This window comes from Petaurus breviceps, unplaced genomic scaffold, assembly GCF_028583685.1.
Source record: "Petaurus breviceps papuanus isolate PSGF00001 unplaced genomic scaffold, PetGlider_PUasm1.0 91133, whole genome shotgun sequence".
Lineage (NCBI taxonomy): Eukaryota > Metazoa > Chordata > Mammalia > Diprotodontia > Petauridae > Petaurus > Petaurus breviceps.
Window position 1 is genome coordinate 39,132,017 of NW_027187419.1, and position 18,523 is coordinate 39,150,539.

General features: G+C 42.8%; 1 long non-coding RNA gene across 3 annotated transcripts in view; it reads left to right on the plus strand.

The window, feature by feature from the left end:
- Positions 1 to 846: 846 nt before the first annotated feature.
- The window catches only part of LOC138154844 (uncharacterized), an 83,920-nt gene continuing 66,243 nt past the window's right edge, over positions 847 to 18,523 (plus strand). For 2 of the 3 annotated variants that reach the window (XR_011166689.1, XR_011166688.1), the window contains exon 1: positions 1,301 to 1,388. This is a non-coding gene — a long non-coding RNA (uncharacterized lncRNA). Of the gene's footprint in view, positions 988 to 1,300; positions 1,389 to 18,523 lie in introns of those variants that run through there. The other variant, XR_011166690.1, reaches the window with a different exon arrangement.

Genomic DNA, 18,523 nt, shown 5'->3' on the forward strand with positions numbered 1-18,523 from the left:
AATGAACCTAAGAGGGTGCAGTCTGATACATTTTATTCTCAGAAACTGTTGTTTCAGGAATGTTGTCAGAGGTAGAAACAACCTACTGCTATTTCCAGGGTGTGGATTCTCTCTCCTGGCCACCACTATCAACTCCATCTCTACCATGCTTAGAAGGAAATTTCTCTCCCATTCCTTTCTTGCCTAGACCAACTTCATTAAAAGAAACTTCATTATCAGGGCCTTGAAATCATGGACCATCAGAGTCAGATGTAGAGATCATCTCATCCAGAGGCATCAAACATGCAATCTTCCTGCAGCAATGCAGCCCACAACACTCCCAAGGATAACAGAAACGAGATTAAAATGTAATTGGAAAACATTTTAACAAAATAAGTAAAAATACAATAGAACACAGATAATGTTAATATGTGGTTTTCTAAATCAATCTATGACCCACAGGGGTCCTTTTGTTCAATTTAGTGGCCCTGATTTCTATCTGTCCATTCTCCTCATTTTACAGAGAAGGAAACTGAGACCCAGAGGGCAAAGTAGCTTGCCAAGGGTCATATAGTTTGTTAATCTTAATTGAATTAAAACGCAGCCCTTCTAATCCTCTTAATCCAGGACTCTTTTCTACTTCATTACACGGTATTGCCCCCCTAATTAATGGGCATATGGCTAGATTTGGAAGCGGGGGTGGGTTGTTCGACTATACTAAACACTAAGGATAAAAAAAAGAGGCAAAAGACAGTCTGCCCTCTAGGAGCTTGCAGTCTAAAGAAGGAGACAACATGTAAACAAATATATACAAAATAAACTATGTACAGAATAAATAGGAAACAGTTAATAGGGGGAAGGCTTCTGGCAGATGAGATTTTAGTTGGGATTTCAAAGCAAGGCAATGCCTGCTCAGTAGAGCTGAGGCTAACCTGCTGCTCAAATCAGTTCATCTGACCTGCCAAGAAGCCAGGAGGAGACGATGCTATCACAACTTAAATACAACAGGTTAGAGTTTTAAAAAGAAGTGCTGGGGGTATTTGAACCCCATGGGATGAATTCCAACCCCACTGCGATGAAGTTTGGGCTGGGTTTGAGAAAGATGGGGAAGGTTACTGTGAATGTACCTAAACAGATCAGGGCTGAGAGTCTAGCTGTATGGCAAGATAATTGCTCATAGCTTTCTCTGTCTCATTTCCTAATATTTATCTTGAGCAGCATCAAACCTAAACTACCTAAAACCAAATCACAATGATCCTACTATAGCTGTTCCTGGGAATAGCTGCCTGCCCTTGGGGAGGTGGGAGGGGCTGAGGGGAACAGGATGTGGGTGTAGAGCCTTCCTCTCCCCTACCTCCTGCAGCCCTTGGCTAGGATTGGGTAGGAGGAGAAGCCCGCATCTGGTTTGAGTAAGTTTCCCAGCAGGGAAAGCAGGGTCCTGGAATGTAGGAGGAGAAGGCTGGGGGCAGAGGGGGAGGACAGGCTAGCTGGCCTGGACCTAGACTAGAATCTCCATCCTGACTGTGGGAGGAGAGGGAAAGTGGTTGGGACTTAGTGGGGGATGGGGGGGGGGGGAGAGGGGTGTGAATGGAAACAAATGGAGTGGTTAAGACAATAATAAGAGAGAAGTCATAAAAGTGAAGAATAGGTATTACATCATCTCCTAGACAAACAAAATAAAGTGGGCAGCCCTAAGAGAAACTGTCAGTCCACTGTACAGAAGTCTGGCACCGTGGGGTGACAGTTTAAAGGTGCTGAGGAAGATACACAGTGTCAGCCTGGGGTGTCACTGGTAGCATCTGGAAGGCAGGTGAAAATGAATTCTAGATAGCATGGGCTTTTTGAAATGAAGGGTATCTCTGCATATATTTTCATTGATTCCCTTACCTCTAGAAAGTCTTCTCTTTAGTTAGCCTGGACAGTAGGGTGGAGGGAGAGAAGGGGAAAAGTAAAGGATCTAGGGATCATAGACTGAGATCTAGAAGGGACCTCAGAGCTCATCCCATCCAAGTGTCCCACCTAATAGATGAGGAAACTGAGGTCTGGGGACATCAGGTAACTAATCAGTCCCAAGTGACCCAGACAATGCTAACTAGCATTTATATAGTCCTTTAAAGTTTGCCATGTACTTTACACATTATTTCATTTGATCCTCCCAACAGCCCTGTGAAGTAGGTACTATTATTATTTGTGTACTAATGAGGAAATTGAGGCAAACATCAGTTTAAAGTGACTTGCTCATGGTCACACAGCTATTAAATTTAAAGCAGGATTCAGACTCGGGGTTTTGAGACTCCAAGTTCAGCATTCTATCTACTGTACCCCTAGTGGCCTGGTAATAATCATCAAGTGTGGATTTAAACCTAGACTTTCAAATTCCAGTTAGTGTTATTTATTCTGTGTCCTTAGAAGAAAAAAAGAAATATTTATGCTCTTTAGTCACCTCAAAATTTCTTCTGCTGCAGTATCAGCCCATTTTCATCCAACAGTCTTTATGGATGATTAGGGCACTGTGTTCAGCCTCCTTTCTTTATGGTATGGATGTATTGACCTTTGAGTCTAGAGAACTCAACCATCCATCCACCCATCCATCCATTCATTCATCCATCTAGCCATAATCATACAAAGATACACGTTTTGTAGACAGCACTATGTTGGACAGTGTGAGAGATAAAGAGTTGTCCAAGACAAGGTCTTTACTGGAAAATGACTTTTAGGCTACTTATGGAGATGAGACAAGTGCTCATATATTTACAATGCAAGGAGGCATGTGGGACCCATTCAGCACTTATGATGTGAGCGGTACAAAGGAAGTGCTCCAGGAGAATCTGAAAAGGGTCTCTTCTTCTCCATCACCCTCCCCCATCACCAGCAACTCCCTTAATCAGAACCACACTTCACATTTCTCCTCTACATTTGGGTAAGGAGGAGCCAATGTGCCCTTTTTGCATTCCCGTCCCCTTGGAAGTGCCTGCAGGTGTCTAAGGAATGCTAATGTGGGGTGGGCTGGGGGAGTTCCACCAGGCTGCTGCATTTGCTTCCCATTAGGCCCTCTCACCCTTCCTCCTTATCCTCTCCCTCCAGCTACATGCAGCTTTCATGAGCCAATTACTGAGCCCAGGTTTTCTGTCCTCTCTGAAGCCAGTGATGCTATTAATGAGACACAGATGGGGCTGGGCATGCCCTTGCTGCCCACCTGGGGGCAAGAGAAAGAACAGAATACTAAAATCTCTCTTAAGGGTACGGTGAAAGAAAGGTTCCTAGCCCAACCCTAATCTTGCCTGAGCATACATAATCATACCTCAAAACATCCATCTCTGTGCCTTTTCCCTGGTTCTCCCCTATGCCTGAAAAACTCTCCTTTCTCAGCTCTGCCTCCTGGGTTCCCTGGCTTCCTTCAAGGCTCAGTTCAAATCATACCTTCTGCAATCCTTTCCTGATTTCCCCCACTACTAGTACCTTCCCTCTGAGATGGTCTACGCTGTATATTTCTTATATAGGGCAGCTAGGAGGTGCAGTGGATAGAGTGATAGGTCTGGAGTCAGGAAGACTCATCTACTATTTACTACTCATCTATACTTACTAGCTATGTGACCCTGAGCAAGTCACCTAACTCTATTGACCCCAGTTCCTCATCTGTAAAATGAGCTGGAGAAGGAAATTGCAAACCACTCCAGTATCTTTGCCAAGAAAACATCAAAATGGTGTCATACAAGGTTGAAACAACTGAACAAAAACAATATATATCTTGTATAGGCAGCTAAGTAGTGCAATAGAGAGAGTATTGGGTCTATCAGGAAGACCTGAGTTCAAATCTAGCTTCAAACATTTAATAGCTATGTGACCTTGGGCAAGTTATGACCTGTGTCTGCCTTAGTTACCCAACTGTAATATGGGGATAATAATGGCACCGACCTCGAAAGCTTGTTATGAAGATCAAATGAGATGATATATGTAAAATGTTTAGTACCATGTCTGGCACATAGTGTGGGCAATATCCCTTATCCTTTCCCTTTGTATGTACATAATTTGCCTGCATTTGCCCCAGTAGAATGTGGCCTTCTTGAGAATAAGCAATGTGTCTCTGCCTTTTCTTTTTATGCCCTGGTCTAAGAACAGTTTCTGGCACATAACAGGAATTTAATGAATGCTTTTTGACTGCCTGAGTCAAAAGGCTCAATAGCTTGAAGAATGACAGAATTTTTGTACTTTGATAGGGAGAAGAGTGATGATTTGAGTCTTTTAGTCAATGCTGGGATCATGGTTAGTACTGGATGGTAGGAATCATAGATTTAGAACTGGAAGAAATTTTATTATTTAAAAAAATTTTTTTTTTACTAATTTGTTTGTTTACTTTTAGTTTACAAGATTCAATTCCACAATTCCTTGAGTTTCACATTCTGTCCCCCTCTCTTCCTTCCCTCCCCCAGCGGCATACAATCAAGTATACGATCTGTAAATACTTTCACATTAGACATTAGTCAGGTTATAAAGACAGATTGTATCAGATGAAATGAAAAATGGTAAAAAGGAAATAAAACCAAACAAGAAAAGGAAAAAGATCAGGGAGTTTGCTTCAAACTGGACACAAACTCATTTCTTTCTAGTTCTTTCTCTGAATGTAGACATCTCTCTCCATCATGAGTCTTTTGGGATTGACTTATATGACTGCATTGCTGAGAAGAGTCCAGTCTAGTCCAGTCTATCAAAGTTGGTCATCACACATACATTGTGTCTGTAATTGTGTACAAATTTCTCCTGGTTCTACTCTTCTCACTCAGCATCAGTTCGTATAAACCTCTCCAGGTAAATATGAAGTCCATCTGCTCCTCGTTTCTTATAGCACAATAGTATTCCATAACATGCATATATATGCATATACCACTTGTTCAGTCATTCCCCAATTGATGGGCACCCCCTTAATTTCCAATTCTTTGCTACCACAAAAAGAGCTGCTATAAATATTTTTGTACATATGGGTCTATCTCCCACTTCTATGATCTCTTTGGGATATAACCCTAGAAGTGGTATTGCTGGGTCAAAGGGTATGAAATTATTTATAGCCCTTTGGGCATAATTCCAGATTGCTCTCCAGAAAGATTGGATCAGTTCACAACTCCACCAGCAATGCATTAGTGTTCTAGTTTGCCCACATCCTCTCCAGCATTTGTCATTTTCCTGTTTTGTCATCTTAGCCAATCTGACTGGTGAGATGTGGTACCTCAGAGTTGTTTTGATTTGCATTTCTCTAATCAATAGTGATTTAGAGCATTTCTTCATGTGCTTATAGATATCATTAATTTCTTTCTCTGAAAACTGCCTGTTCATATCCTTTGACCATTTATTAATTGGGGAATGACTTGTATTCTTATAGATTTGACTCAATTCTCTGTATATTTTAGAAATGAGTCCTTTATCAGAGACATACATTGTAAAAATTCTTTCCCAATTTCCCACCTCCCTCTTAATCTTGGTTACATTGGCTTTGTTTGTACAGAAGCTTTTCAATTTAATGTAATCAAAATTATCCATTTTGCATTTTATAATGCTCTCTAATTCTTATTTAGTCATAAAGTCTTTCCCTCTCCACAAATCTGACAGGTAAACTATTCCTTGTTTTCTGAGATTGTTTACAGTATTAACCTTTATACCTAGATCATGCACCCATTTAGACTTGATTTTGGTATATGGTGTTAGGTAATGGTCTATGTCCAGTTAGAAGAAATTTTAGATACTATCAAGTTCGATGACTTCATTTTACAGGAGAGGAAACTGAGGCACAGGTTAAGTCAGGGTCACACATTTAATAAGGATCTGAAGCAGGATTTGCACTTATGACCTCCTGACTCCAGGTTCAGTGCCCTGTCCACTATACCTGTAGGGGCTGAGTGTCCCAGTGAAAGATTAGGGACCAAACACTAGAGAATACCAAGGAAATATTTATGGTCAAGGTAGTTTCAGGGACCTGGAGCCAGATGAGATATTGAAGTCAAAATACACATAAATAAAGTAAGTAGGTCAGAACAAACTGGTGTGTTTAAACAGGGTTAGAAACCTGGCAGAGAAGAACCAGGGAGACATACTTTGATGGGCAAAACCAGATAACTGAAAACTATTCTAGAGCTGAGAAATCCGAAGGAATGGCCAGGATAGGATCAAGAGGTCAGACATTAAATACACCGGCTAACAGATCTCCACAAAGAAACAGTTTGCTGCCCTAGCCAACCCACTGGGGCAGATGCCAGTCCCGGGGCCTCTTTGGCCTTCATTGAAATAAAAGGCATAGCTGTTCTCTGATACAAGGCTACTATGGTAATATCTCAGAGCTTAATGCAGCTGGAATCTAGGCCTAGTGTCCTGACCTTGTAAGAATGGCCCCTGACTGCTTTAAGGAGACCATTTCATTGTATTTGCAGCTAACCTCCTTACACATATGAATGTACACATTCACATCAAAATTAAAACAATTGTGTGGATAGGATTCAAGTTTCAGGTAGGGCTTACTTTAGGTGATCTCTAGAGTTTTTTTCAACTCTGACATCTTGTGTTTCCATCCATGAACCTATACCTTCCCTCCTTTAAGTTACAAATGTCTCATCTGATTCTCACAACAATCCTGACAGGTAGGTGCTATTATTATATTCATTTTACAGATGAGGAAACTGAAGCAAAAAAAAAGAAAGATTAAGAGAATTGCCTACAGTCACACAGTAAGTTGTGGAGGCTAGATTTGAACTCAGGTCTTCCTAACTTCAAGCCCAGCCAAGAGGGGGGTGCATTTTTTTGGTCTCTCCTCTGGAGCCAGCCTCTTCGGTATTATAAGAATTATATAACATTCAGTTTAGTTTTGTTGTCCTTTACATTTAGATTGTTGTAATTATTTTGCATGTTGCTTCACTGGCTCAGTTTACTTCAACATGAGTCTGATTCATCTTTCCATGTTTCTTTGAAGTCTCAAAATTCAGCATTTCTTACAACACCAAAATATTCCATTACATTTGTGTACCATGTTTCGCCATCCCCCAGTTATTGGGTACCTACTTTGTTTCCAATTCTTTGCTACCACAAAAAGTGTCACTGCGGATTTTGGGGTGTGTGTGTGAGACTTTTCTTTCTGTCTTTAACTTTGTGGTATATCTCTAGCAGTGGGATCTTTGGGTCGAGGTGTAGAGTTTAATCACTTTTTTTTTTACAATCAAGAAAATTTATCAAGCACTTACTATGTGTCAAGGACTGTGCTTAGGCTGGGGATGCAAATAAAAGTAAAAGTCAGTTGCTGCTCTCAAGGAGCTCAAGTATAACGGGAGAGATAACATGAATACATACAAATAAATATATGTAGGATAAATTGGAAATCATCAAGGTGCTTGGACCAACTCACAACTCCAGCAAGCAAATTAATGTGCCTATCTTGCTTCAGTCCTTCCAATATTAACTGATTCCACCTTTTGTCATCTTTGTCAATTTGCTGGCTGCATGTGAAGCCTCAAAATTGTTTTCATTTACTTTTCTGTTTCTTAGTGATTTGGAATAATCCTTTCCCTGACATCCGGATGCACACACTCTTAAACCAAAGGGCAAGAAAAGGGAGCCAGGGAAGGTGGAGTAGAACAAGAGGAGAGGAAGTGAAGAAAAGGAGGAAAGAAGGCAGTTCAGGAAGAACATAAGAGGTTTACTACAACAGTCTTTTGGAGACTTGTTCCAGTAGGGTAGAATTCTTGTTTCTTTCTTGGAGTTTGCTTCTCTTCATTCATTTTGGACCTTCCTCAGCCACCCATCCTTTTTTCCATTCCCACCTTTCCATTTTCCCCTTAATACCTCACTTAAATCCAATCCACAGACAAGATAAGATATCCTCCCGTGACCTCATCACTGGTCCTCTTCAGAAACAAAGGACAAACAACCAACACAGATCATATATAGGATCATTAATCCAGAGATGGAGGAAACTTCAAAGGTCATCTAGTCTACCCCCCTCATCTTCTTCCTCCTTCCCTCAGCCAAAATCTCCTTTCTCTACCTGATTTTTCTCACCTGACTCTTCCAGACCCTGTCTCCTCCCTTCAGGAATGAGAAGGGGGAATTTGGAAATAGTCATGAACCTTTCTCATTCAGGAAAAGGGAAGCCCTGAATAGCAGGGGAAGCAGGTGCAACAATCTGCCTAGGTCTCCAGAAGCCTGGAAGCCCCACATTTAGGGGTTCCCTGAGTCCAGAGCTGGGGACACAGCCTTGAAAGGAGCCTCCAGAGCCAGTTCACCAACAATGAATCAAAAACAGCTGGAGCACTGCCCTTCGACCCTACTAATGACTTGTTTATTGTCAGGGCAGCAGTGCATCAAGTCAGAGGAGTTCAAAGTGTCATTAATTGGCAGAAGACCAGTAAATAGCACCAAATAAATCTGAAGGCCTTTCCACTGGTTAAGGACCCAGGTGCAGCCACTGATAGGGCAAGGACATGAGGGACACTTCTGGTGGTGGGGGAAGCACTGTGCAGTACCTGGCTGCTTCTATTGAGTCTATTTCTGTAGGGTTGGAGGAGGGAAATGGGACTACACCCATAATATCTTCAGCATTTTGTTGGGTCTAGGAAGGGAAATGGAGAATAAAACCCCTCCCAGTCCTATTTCTGTTCACAGTGACAGCTTACAGGACAATTCTGGACCCTAGCACCTCACTTCCAGAAATCTGCACCATGGAAATTTGCCTCCAATCCTGAGGCAAGGTCATCTCCCTGGGTATAGGCAAGAGTCTCAAAGAGACCTGAGGTCCCTGGATTGCTCAAGCCAAACATGATGGGAAGCAAATTTTCTTAACTAAGCTCCATGGTGTCTCAGGGCCCAAGACCATTGAACTAGGGAGGAACTGAGGAGGAAAGGGTAGAGGCAGCCTAAATGATCCCATGTTAGATCATTTCTACAACCAATGATTCCCCATTGGGAGCAGGATTTGGACATGAAGTTAGAGCTGGGACTTGGACAAGGTTTAAAATGAGGGGAAAAAAAGTGAGGGGGAGAGATAGGGAATGATTTGCCATGATTCTGCCAAACTTCCCCATCACTTAGTCACTTGGGGCCACTTGGGGCTTTTGGATAAGGAGAGAGAAGAGAAAGGAGATCAGAGAATAAAATGGAAACTATGGGAAGGAAGGTAGCCAAGGTTAGTGGACCAAGTATTGGTCTTTGGCTCAGAATACCTGAACAAATCATGGCTCTGGGATGAACCCTGGGACACTGGTCACATAACGAGACTTAGCTTCTTTATTTATAAAACAAAAGGCTTGGAGTAAATGATATTCAAGTTTCCTTCTAACTAAATTCTATATGTGGCACAAAAGAACTTAGATGTGATTCAGTGGAAAGGATGCTGACTTTAGAGTCAGAGGACTGGAGTTTGAATCCTGGCCATTTACTACCTCTATTTCCTTGACCAAGTCACTTCTCCTCTTTGCCTTAGGTCCCTCATTTGTAAAATGAGAGAGTTAGGCTAGATGACCTCTAAATCTGTGATCCTATGTACATTTCACCCAAATTCCCTACCTCTCTGAATCCTGATTTCCTTATCTGTAAAATGAGGTCAATAACACTTGTACTATTTATTTCTCAGGACTGTGGAGAGGAAAGTATTTTGTAAACTGTAGGAATATGAGTTAGTATTTCCATTAGGGTAAGAGGGAAAGCACTGACCCTCTTATGAATTTGGCCCTTAAATTCCCTTCAGAAGAAATGAAGCCAGTGGCCTAGGGGGGAACCTGAGGCCTAGAAAAAGTCTTCACCCAATACTTGTATGCCCTCCGGGGATTATTGTGTATGCCCTGGAGGTTGGTGGGATCTGAGAGAAGTGCCAGAGATCTTGTTTCCCATGATTTATGATCTGCTATGTGGCTGGTAGATGATGGATTGGGGGCTGGTCAAAGCCCCAAGAGCCCAGCTGACACCCTATAAAATTTATGACCTGCAATGTACAGGGACCTAGTGAAAAAAAGTGAGAAGCTGAGCCGTGGGCCATGGACCCATCAAAGTCTCTAGGACAGAGCTGGCACTGTTCTGAATTCTGATAACAGCTTTCAGGGCTGACTTTTGGGATTCCTGGAACACCAGGGCTACCTGACCAATCTCTGGCCCCCCACTTCCAGTTTGTGCCCCATCTGGGAACCCCCAAAAGCTACAGTCATTTTAGGATAGGAGACCTCAGGATTCTCTTGAGGAGATCTAAATCTTAGAACTAGTTGAAGTCTGTCTCCAGTGAGGTCAGTTCTGCTTAGGTAAATGTCCAGAGGACAGTAAGTAACCTTTTCAGTTATGGTCTGGAATGGGCAGGTACTTCATGGTGTTGTTCATCTCTTGGACTTGGGCTTGGTAAGATAGCAAGTGAGTCACTGGAGAAATCAATGAAGATATATGAACTTTATAAAGGGAATGGCAGAGAAAAGGACACAGGATTATTGAGCCTTCAATATAGCTCCTGATCTTCAGTTCCTTTTCCCCTTGAACAAGCTCCTTAGGGTTAATCTTTTTCATCCCCTTAGATTATGAGTTTCTTGAGGGTAGGAACTGTATTTTTTTTTGGAGGGGGGAGTAGGTCTCTAATTGGCATTAAATGACTTGCCCAAGGTCATACAGCTAGTAAATATCAAGTGTCTGAGACTGGATTTGAACTTAGGTCCTCTTGACTCCAGGGTAGAGCTCTATTCACTGCGCTGCCTAGCTGCCCCTAGAACTGTCTTTTGCCTTTCTTTGTAACCTCCGTGTTTAGCATAGTGCCTGAAACGTGGCACTATATAAATGCTGCTTCCCTTGCAGATATGTTCAGGGAGGACTAGCACGTCTGGTGTGAGGGCTTGGAGAGCCCTTTTCAGGGCTGCTCCTACACTTGTGGTGTCCCTCTGTCCCCAAGTTCTCACCTGTGGCACCAAGAAGCTGTAGCATGCATAGTAACCATACTTGGTAAACCATCGTGACAGAGAGGCTAAACTAGTTTGAAGTATCAGATGAGTGTCAGACCCATCAGTGAGGTAGGGGAGTGTCCACCCCAAGCATGTGAAGACTTCCCCAGGTAGAATGGGCAGATAAGAACAATCTATTCCAACAGCCAAGAAAGTGGTTGAAGCAGGCATCGTGGAGCACTTAGAGCTTGGTCAGACATTGAAGATTCCAAGGTCATCCACTGCATCCCAGGCCATCGCTGGTCATCTTGACTTTTGTCTTGCTACTGGACTTCAATGACTCTGGAAGAGAGAGTGAGGGTGATGACTGCAGCTCTGCCTCACTTAAAACCAATTCACATGCAAGTTGAGACATCACCCCATGATGTCATTGGTCATCTTCAGAAAAATGAAGTACAGCAACAACATTTAAATATGAAAGGACCAGGAATTCAGGGTTTAGCTGGTGCCTGTGACTTTTTCTAACCTATTCATTAAGGTTCAAAACCTGGGGAACACTGAACCCCTTTTGGTGGTTATTGAGCAAATAACTAGTACCAAGCCTCCGGAGATTGAACATCGGGAATTTTATACAGACTGCTCACCATAACCACAATGAGGTCTTGACTGAGGGACCCAAATACCTGGACCAGGAAGAGGAGAACAAATTCAAGACTGAGCCTTAGGACAGTTAGCTGGGAAGATCCTGTTCTTTTTTCCATAGAGCTGGGCACCTGGAGTTGAGAAATTCATATCAGGGAAACAAGAGGCTTCAGAACAAAGACTGAGGGACCAGAACAAGAAATCCAAGTGGAGGCTTTTTGCTGATTCTTGGGCAAGGATTTCTGCCTTTTCCCAAAAGATCTAGAAAATAAAAGAAACCCTATAGGCTTTAAGCTAGACACTAACAAATATAGTGGCACCCATTTTTCCTGAGGAAGAGAGAACCACAGATTTCAGCTAAGCCAGAAGCAGATGGCAGCAGAAACTACAAGTCATTTGGAGCAGAATCCTGAAGCTAAGCAGAGATGGCATAGCAGGGAGCAGTCCTACCAACCCTGAGACAATTACATAAGTGTGCCCTGGACCCATGTTCCATAATTGCAATGTTTTACTATGTAATATGGCTACATGCTACATACATATGTGCCTCTCTCCCTGTTACATACTTTCATTCTTATTCATCTTCCATGTATTTGTGGGAGAACGTGTCACAGAAGTAGACTTATTTTGTTGGGACATACAGGAGGAATGTTTTGGTGTTAGTTTCTGACTATACCATTTCATTAAATGCCTTCACTTTGAAGTTATTAATGTCTTGTGACTTAGTAGTTAAGTAAAAAAAAAAAATCAGTGGTGGGGAGGGGAGTCATGAGGTAAGCTATGGTTGTAGAGAATGCAGGTCCACAGAACACCTTGATTTTGGGGTAGTCAGGGGACCGGAACCGCACGTAAAATGAGAAAGTTAGACTAAATGATCTCAAAGTCTCTTCCAGCTCTAATAGTCTATGAAAAAAAAAAAAAGATGGCTTCTCAAGTGCTTTCTTTGATTTTGCTTGATCTTGTAACATCTTTCCAGTCCTGATTATAAACACATACTCTTTTTCACTCCAAATAGTCCTAAGAAAAACAAAACAAAAGACTACCCATTTTATAAATGAGGCAAAAGACCTACAGGAGAGGTAGACCAGGGAAAAGTAAGGGTCCTATAATCTGTTCTCCTAGTCTTAGAAATATAATCTTAGCTATTTAAGGCCTCCATGAAAATTTCCTGGAGGGATTTTCTGCCTCCTCTGCCCAAGCTGAATAAGTGTTGAAGTACATAGAGAATCAGGTGATTTGGGTACTGGATCTCCATAGGTGTCCCATAGGTGATCATCCTGACACAGAGATTTAATTCCTGAAAGAAACAAAAGACCAAGAACGTGCTTTTTTGGGGAGTGGGAGGAAAGGTGGCTATGGAGGTGAAAGGCACAGTCTATTCTTAGAATTTCTCAACAGCTGGCTTTGGCACAGGCTCTAAAAAGACCCATATTCCCTTCCCTAAATCCCTGTCCTCCTGCTCCTGGAAAGAACTGGTTAAGTCATTAATTCCAGAGGACTTGAAGAGGTACTTTTTCCAGGACTGTCATGGATTGGCCCCTGGGGCTTCCCAAAGAGGCCTCTGTGCAGACAGGCTCCTCAAGGAGGAGCCCAGAGTCATCATGTCAGATTGAGATGATTGCTCTAACAAGGGGAGAGACAGCTGTCAGGAGTCCCGCACAGGCCCTAAGCTTCCCATTAATGAGACTTCACAGGGAGAGTGGGGGGGTGGACAAGGGGTCTGGGAACAGCTGGAGGCCAGCAATCAGCAAGGCTGTTGATTAGGAAACAAAGAAAGAAACTTTACTCCCAGCACTAAGGTCAAACTCAAGGTATCCCTGGGAAGTGGAAAGGGAATTTACGGAGTGATGAGCCAGTTGGTTCAGCAAGAGGTCTGTCTTCTTGCTCAGTTGCCTGTCCTGAGCCCCAGACTGGAATCAGTTCGGCACTGCCCCCCCACACACACACACAATGGACCATAGCAACTACTATCCCAGGAAAGGGCAGTTGGATGCACATACTCCTAATCCCTATTCCAGGACTCTGGATTACAGAGAGAAGCTTTTTGAAACATGAAATTGTCCTGGATGTCATTGGTGACAGCACTAAGGGGGATTGGGAAAGTAAAGGATCATTCTCCAGCCAATGGGCAAAAGCCCAAGTTCTCTTTAGGGGCAGTCAATCTTGTGTCAGGATGACTTACCTGAATTATCTTCTCACCATCTTCTCATCAGAGCCAAGTGGGAACCTGAGCTAAAGGAAAACTAGACTTTCGGAACAGTTGAAAATTTTTTCAATTGTACCTCAAGCTGTACATGAGCTGTACGAATTACTGTTCCTTCTTAGTACAAAATGATAGATGAAGGATCCCCTCAACAATAATAATGATAACTGACATTTATATAAAACTTTTCAGGTTTACAAAGTGCTAATCTCATTTGATCCTCACAGCAACTTTGTGATACACCTAAGTAACATAAGTATTATTATTACTATGCCAATTTTACAGAAAAGGAAACCTCTCAGACTCAGTTGATTGACTTACCCAAAAGTGAGACTTGAACCCATGACTTTCCTGACCGGGTTAGCTTCTCTATCCTTCATGGTCCTGTCTTAGAAGCATTTTTCTCTCCCACTTATGAGTGAAAGTGTGATAATATTTATAAATTGTTTTGCAAACTTTATAGCAGTATATAAATGATAGCTATTGTAGCATCTGAAGATCAGTGATGACTGAGTTTTGAGTACAATGAAGGATAACCTGTGGAAAAGGATAGAGGCAGGAGAAAGAGCTCCATTTATGAGACAGAGTTCATCTGTCTCAGGCCAATCTGTCTGAAAGGTAGAGGGGGGAAGCAGGACAAATGGAAGATAAGTTTGGAAAGGTCATCTGGAATCATATTGTGAAGGGTTCTTACAGAGGGTCTTGTATGTTATCCTATAAGCAATAAGGAGCTTTTTATACTTGGGAGTGGCTTGGTCAGAATTGTGCTTTAGGGATATCAGTTTGGCAGCTTTGGGGAGAATGGGTAGGAAAGAGGAGAGGGGAAGCAAGAAGACCAATTAGGAGGCTATTCCAATGGTTCATGGAAGAGGTGATGAGGACCCCAACTATGGTGGTGGGTACATAAATCGAGAGAAGGGGACAACAGAAAGTACATGTAGGGGTGTTGGTCTTGGCAAGGAGAAGCCCACATCTTTCTCCCAGACTGGAGCAATGGAGAAAAAGAATAACCCTAGGTCTATCTTTATTCAGGCAGAGAGGGAAGGTGTCAGGCAGGAGAAGAGGACATGACTGGGATGAAGATACCTTATTGGATAAAAAAGGGTTAGCCAAAAACCCAACAGGTTTTTCTAGCATTGTTTTTCCAACAACTTCCATTCCCACCACCTATGTGTGTGCCAGACTGAGCAGTTTGTATAACTAGAGACAGGAAGCCACAATTCTGGTTCCAAAGCCAACTCAGCATGCATTCCCCTTCTCCACCCCCTTGGCTGGGGTCTCTGGTCTTCCCAAGAGCCCTGCTTCCTTCTCTACTCCCCAACTGCCCATCATAATCCCACAGCCCTGCTCTCACCTACCCACCAGGACTAAGAGAGAACTCAGGAGGAAACACTGTGGAAAGACCATGGAACTGGAATTTAGCAGATTCGAGTTCTAGTCCTGACCCTCTCACTAACCAGCTCTGTGAATTTGAAAAGTCACTTTGGTTTCTTCATCTGTATAATGTATCTGTAATACAGAATGAATGGGCCAGATCCTAAGGCTCTTTCAAATCCTGCGACTGTATGGGTGTGGGAAGAACTAGTGGACTGTGGTTTCCATAGAAACTAGATTCCCAATTCTCAGTAAAGTTTACTTCTCCCCCCTTTCCCAATCCTGCTTGTCTCTTTGGCACTTTGGAAAAAAGAGATCCAACCGAGAGTTTATCTTCCTGGACCTAAAAGTCCCTGAGAGAATCTCCAAGCCTGAGTTTCCATCTGACCGCTGCTTATCTGTGTTCCCTCCCCTACTGCATCTATACCGTATGTCATCCCCTCCCCCATCAATTTCAAAATGCCATCCCCCAGGGGGCTCCTGGGAAATTCTCTACCCCTACCCCACCCCCACATCAGCACCAGGACCCCGACTGGTTTGAAAGCACCAGGAGCTTCTCTCGCCCTCTGCCTGACCCTGTTCACCAGAGTCTGGGGCCCCTGACCTCCAGCTGAGTGGCTAAAGCTGCTGCCAGGGACCATCCATCAGGACCAGTGGGGCTAGGTCTTGGAAATTACAACCTCCTCCCCCACACCATCCCTCAGAGCTACAATCTAGAGGGCTGCCTGGGCAAGGCTCTGAGTCTTCCCTTTCTCTCCCTTCCTCAAAGGAAGTAAAGGAAGGAAAAGCACTCTGAAAAGTATAATGTATTAAACAAATCTAAGGTCTTGTTATTGTTCTCTCCCCTTCAGTTTGGTAGCCACAGGGCAGAGGAGAAAGACATATCCCCCTCCTTTCATCCTATTTGTTCCGTTTTCTCCCCTCTGTGACCATCTTCCCCCTACTTACACCCAAAGCTCCCTGCCAACATCTAAGGGAATCCTTAGTCTCCAACCTGGGATGCTGCTGCGTTCCACAGAAACCTAGACTTCAAATCAGTGACAAAAAAGGGCTATTGATTCAGAAACAATAGTGAAGATTTGCATATCATTTGCATATTATTCTTGAAATGTCAAGATGGCACATCTCCAGGCTCTATCCTTTCTTTCAAGGACTTTGCTAAGACAAATTGAGCTGGTGCATCCTGGAAAAACAGGCGGTTGTGCCAACTGGATTCTCGAAACTTCTCTTTCTACCTTTCTCTCCTAAATGGTGCTGATCTTCAAGGAGGCCTGTTTCCTGGTATCTTTGGTCTGAATAGCACCAGGCTCTCCTATCAGACAGAGATCTATAAATCCTAGGTGGATTAGTAGACTGTAGAGCTTAAAGGGACCTGAGAGATCATATATTCTGACCCTCTTGTTTGATAGCTGAGGAAAAAAATCCATATATGGGAAATGATTTGCTTAATTAAGTTCATATAGCTAATAAGTATCATATCCTGATTTGAATGTAAGCCTTCTGTTTTTGCCGCCCCCCTCTCCCTTGTGCTCTTTACTACATTGCTTCCTGATCCCTGCCCCACATCTTGTCATGTTCTAGCCAAAGTGGACTAAGCACTACCCTACACTGCCTTTGGCCATCCTGGTCTCTTATTCCTGAAATATCTTCCCTCTGACTCTCTTCTACTCAAATCTCTGCCTATTGTTGTTCTGTCGAGTTTGACTCTTCGTGACCCCATTTGGGGTTTTCTTGGCAAAGATACTGGAGTGGTTTGCCATCTCCTTCTCCAGCTGCCATTTGATATCCTCAGTACTCCTTCCAGAAGCTTAGATGAAAACCTATCTTATCTGGTATTATTCTTGTTCCCACCTTCCTCCCCATGTGCTGTCTGACTTCCTTTAGATCTCTTGAAATCACATGGATACCAAAGAAGTACAGGGACCATCTATCAGTTATTCTTCACTCTTGCTACATGACTGATCCACCTCCTTTTCTGGTAATACTTCCCACTGATAACATCAATTATATATGGTTTCTTCTGCATGATTATTCATTAGTAATGTGCTTTGGCCTCTGCTGACATTCACCACTGTCCTTTAGGTGACAATAACTTTAATTCTTTGGATACTGTGGTATTTCATGATGTACAGTCAATCAATAAGTATTTTTATACACCTAGAAAGAAAGAAAGAAAAACTTAAACCCAGTTCACTTTGAAGCTCATAGATTGGACCACTATAGGTCCCTGCCCAAGCTCCACTTAATGGCTGTATTTTGGGCCCTCCTGGCTTAGAGTGAATATCAATGGTAACTGTTTCTCTTTGGAACTGGAACCCTGAGGTCTTCTCAGCTTGATTTTTTTTCTAATTAGAGGAGCTATCCCTTGACTTACTTCTTAAAGAGGCCTATTCACTGAATGGACTTTACCTCACTCCAAGTGAGTATGTGAAAAAGCCTTAGCCTAAAAAAGTTAGGGTCTCCCATTGCATCCTGGGTTATCTCCAGGCATCCTGATGAATATCTGGTTACTGGACCCAGATAGCTCTGGAGGAGAAAGTGAGGCTGGTGACCTTGCACAGCTCTCCCTCACTCAAATCCAAGTCAACTGCAAGTCATGTCATCATTTCCCTGTTGCCATGGTCCTCTTCAAAAATGATGGACAAACACAACTTTATACACCTATTATATTTCATGCACTGTGTGAGGTGCAAAGGATTAAAAAAAGGCAAAAAACCAACCAACCAGCCCCAAACATAGTCTTTCTCCTCCTGACCCCAAAATAACCCATCCTTGCTCTCAAGGTATTCACAGTCCAGTGGTAGAGACACCATGCAAACAGCCATGTACAAACAGGATATATACAGGTTAAGTTGGAGATGATTTTGGAGGAAAGGCACTAAGATTAAGGACTGGAAATGACTTCTTGTAGGAGATGAGACTTTAGCTGAGACTTGAAGGAATTCAGGGCAACTACGAAGCAGAGATGAAATGGGAAAGAGTTCCATGCATTGGGGACATCCAGTGAAAGTTCCTGGAGTAGGGAGATGGAATATCTTGCTCAAAGAACATCAAGAAAGTGAGAATCATTGGATTACAAAGTATGCATGTACTAGGGGAGGGGAAAAGGTAAGATATAAGGAAAGAGGAAAGATAGAAAAGGGCAAGTTATGAAGGAAGATTTTATATTTGATCCTGGCAGCAGTAGGAAATGACTAGGGTTGATTGACTATGAAGGGTGATATAGTTGTACTTGAATATTAGGAAGATCAGTTTGACAGTTAGGTGGACGATGGACTTGAGTGAGGAGAAACTTTTGGTAGAGAGACTAACAACCTCTTGTAATAGTCCAGGCATGAAATGATAAGGTCCTTGTACCATGGTGGTGGCTGTGTCAGAGGAGAGAAGGGAGTAGATATGAGAGATATTGTGAAGGCAGAAATTACAGGACTTGGCAATTGAT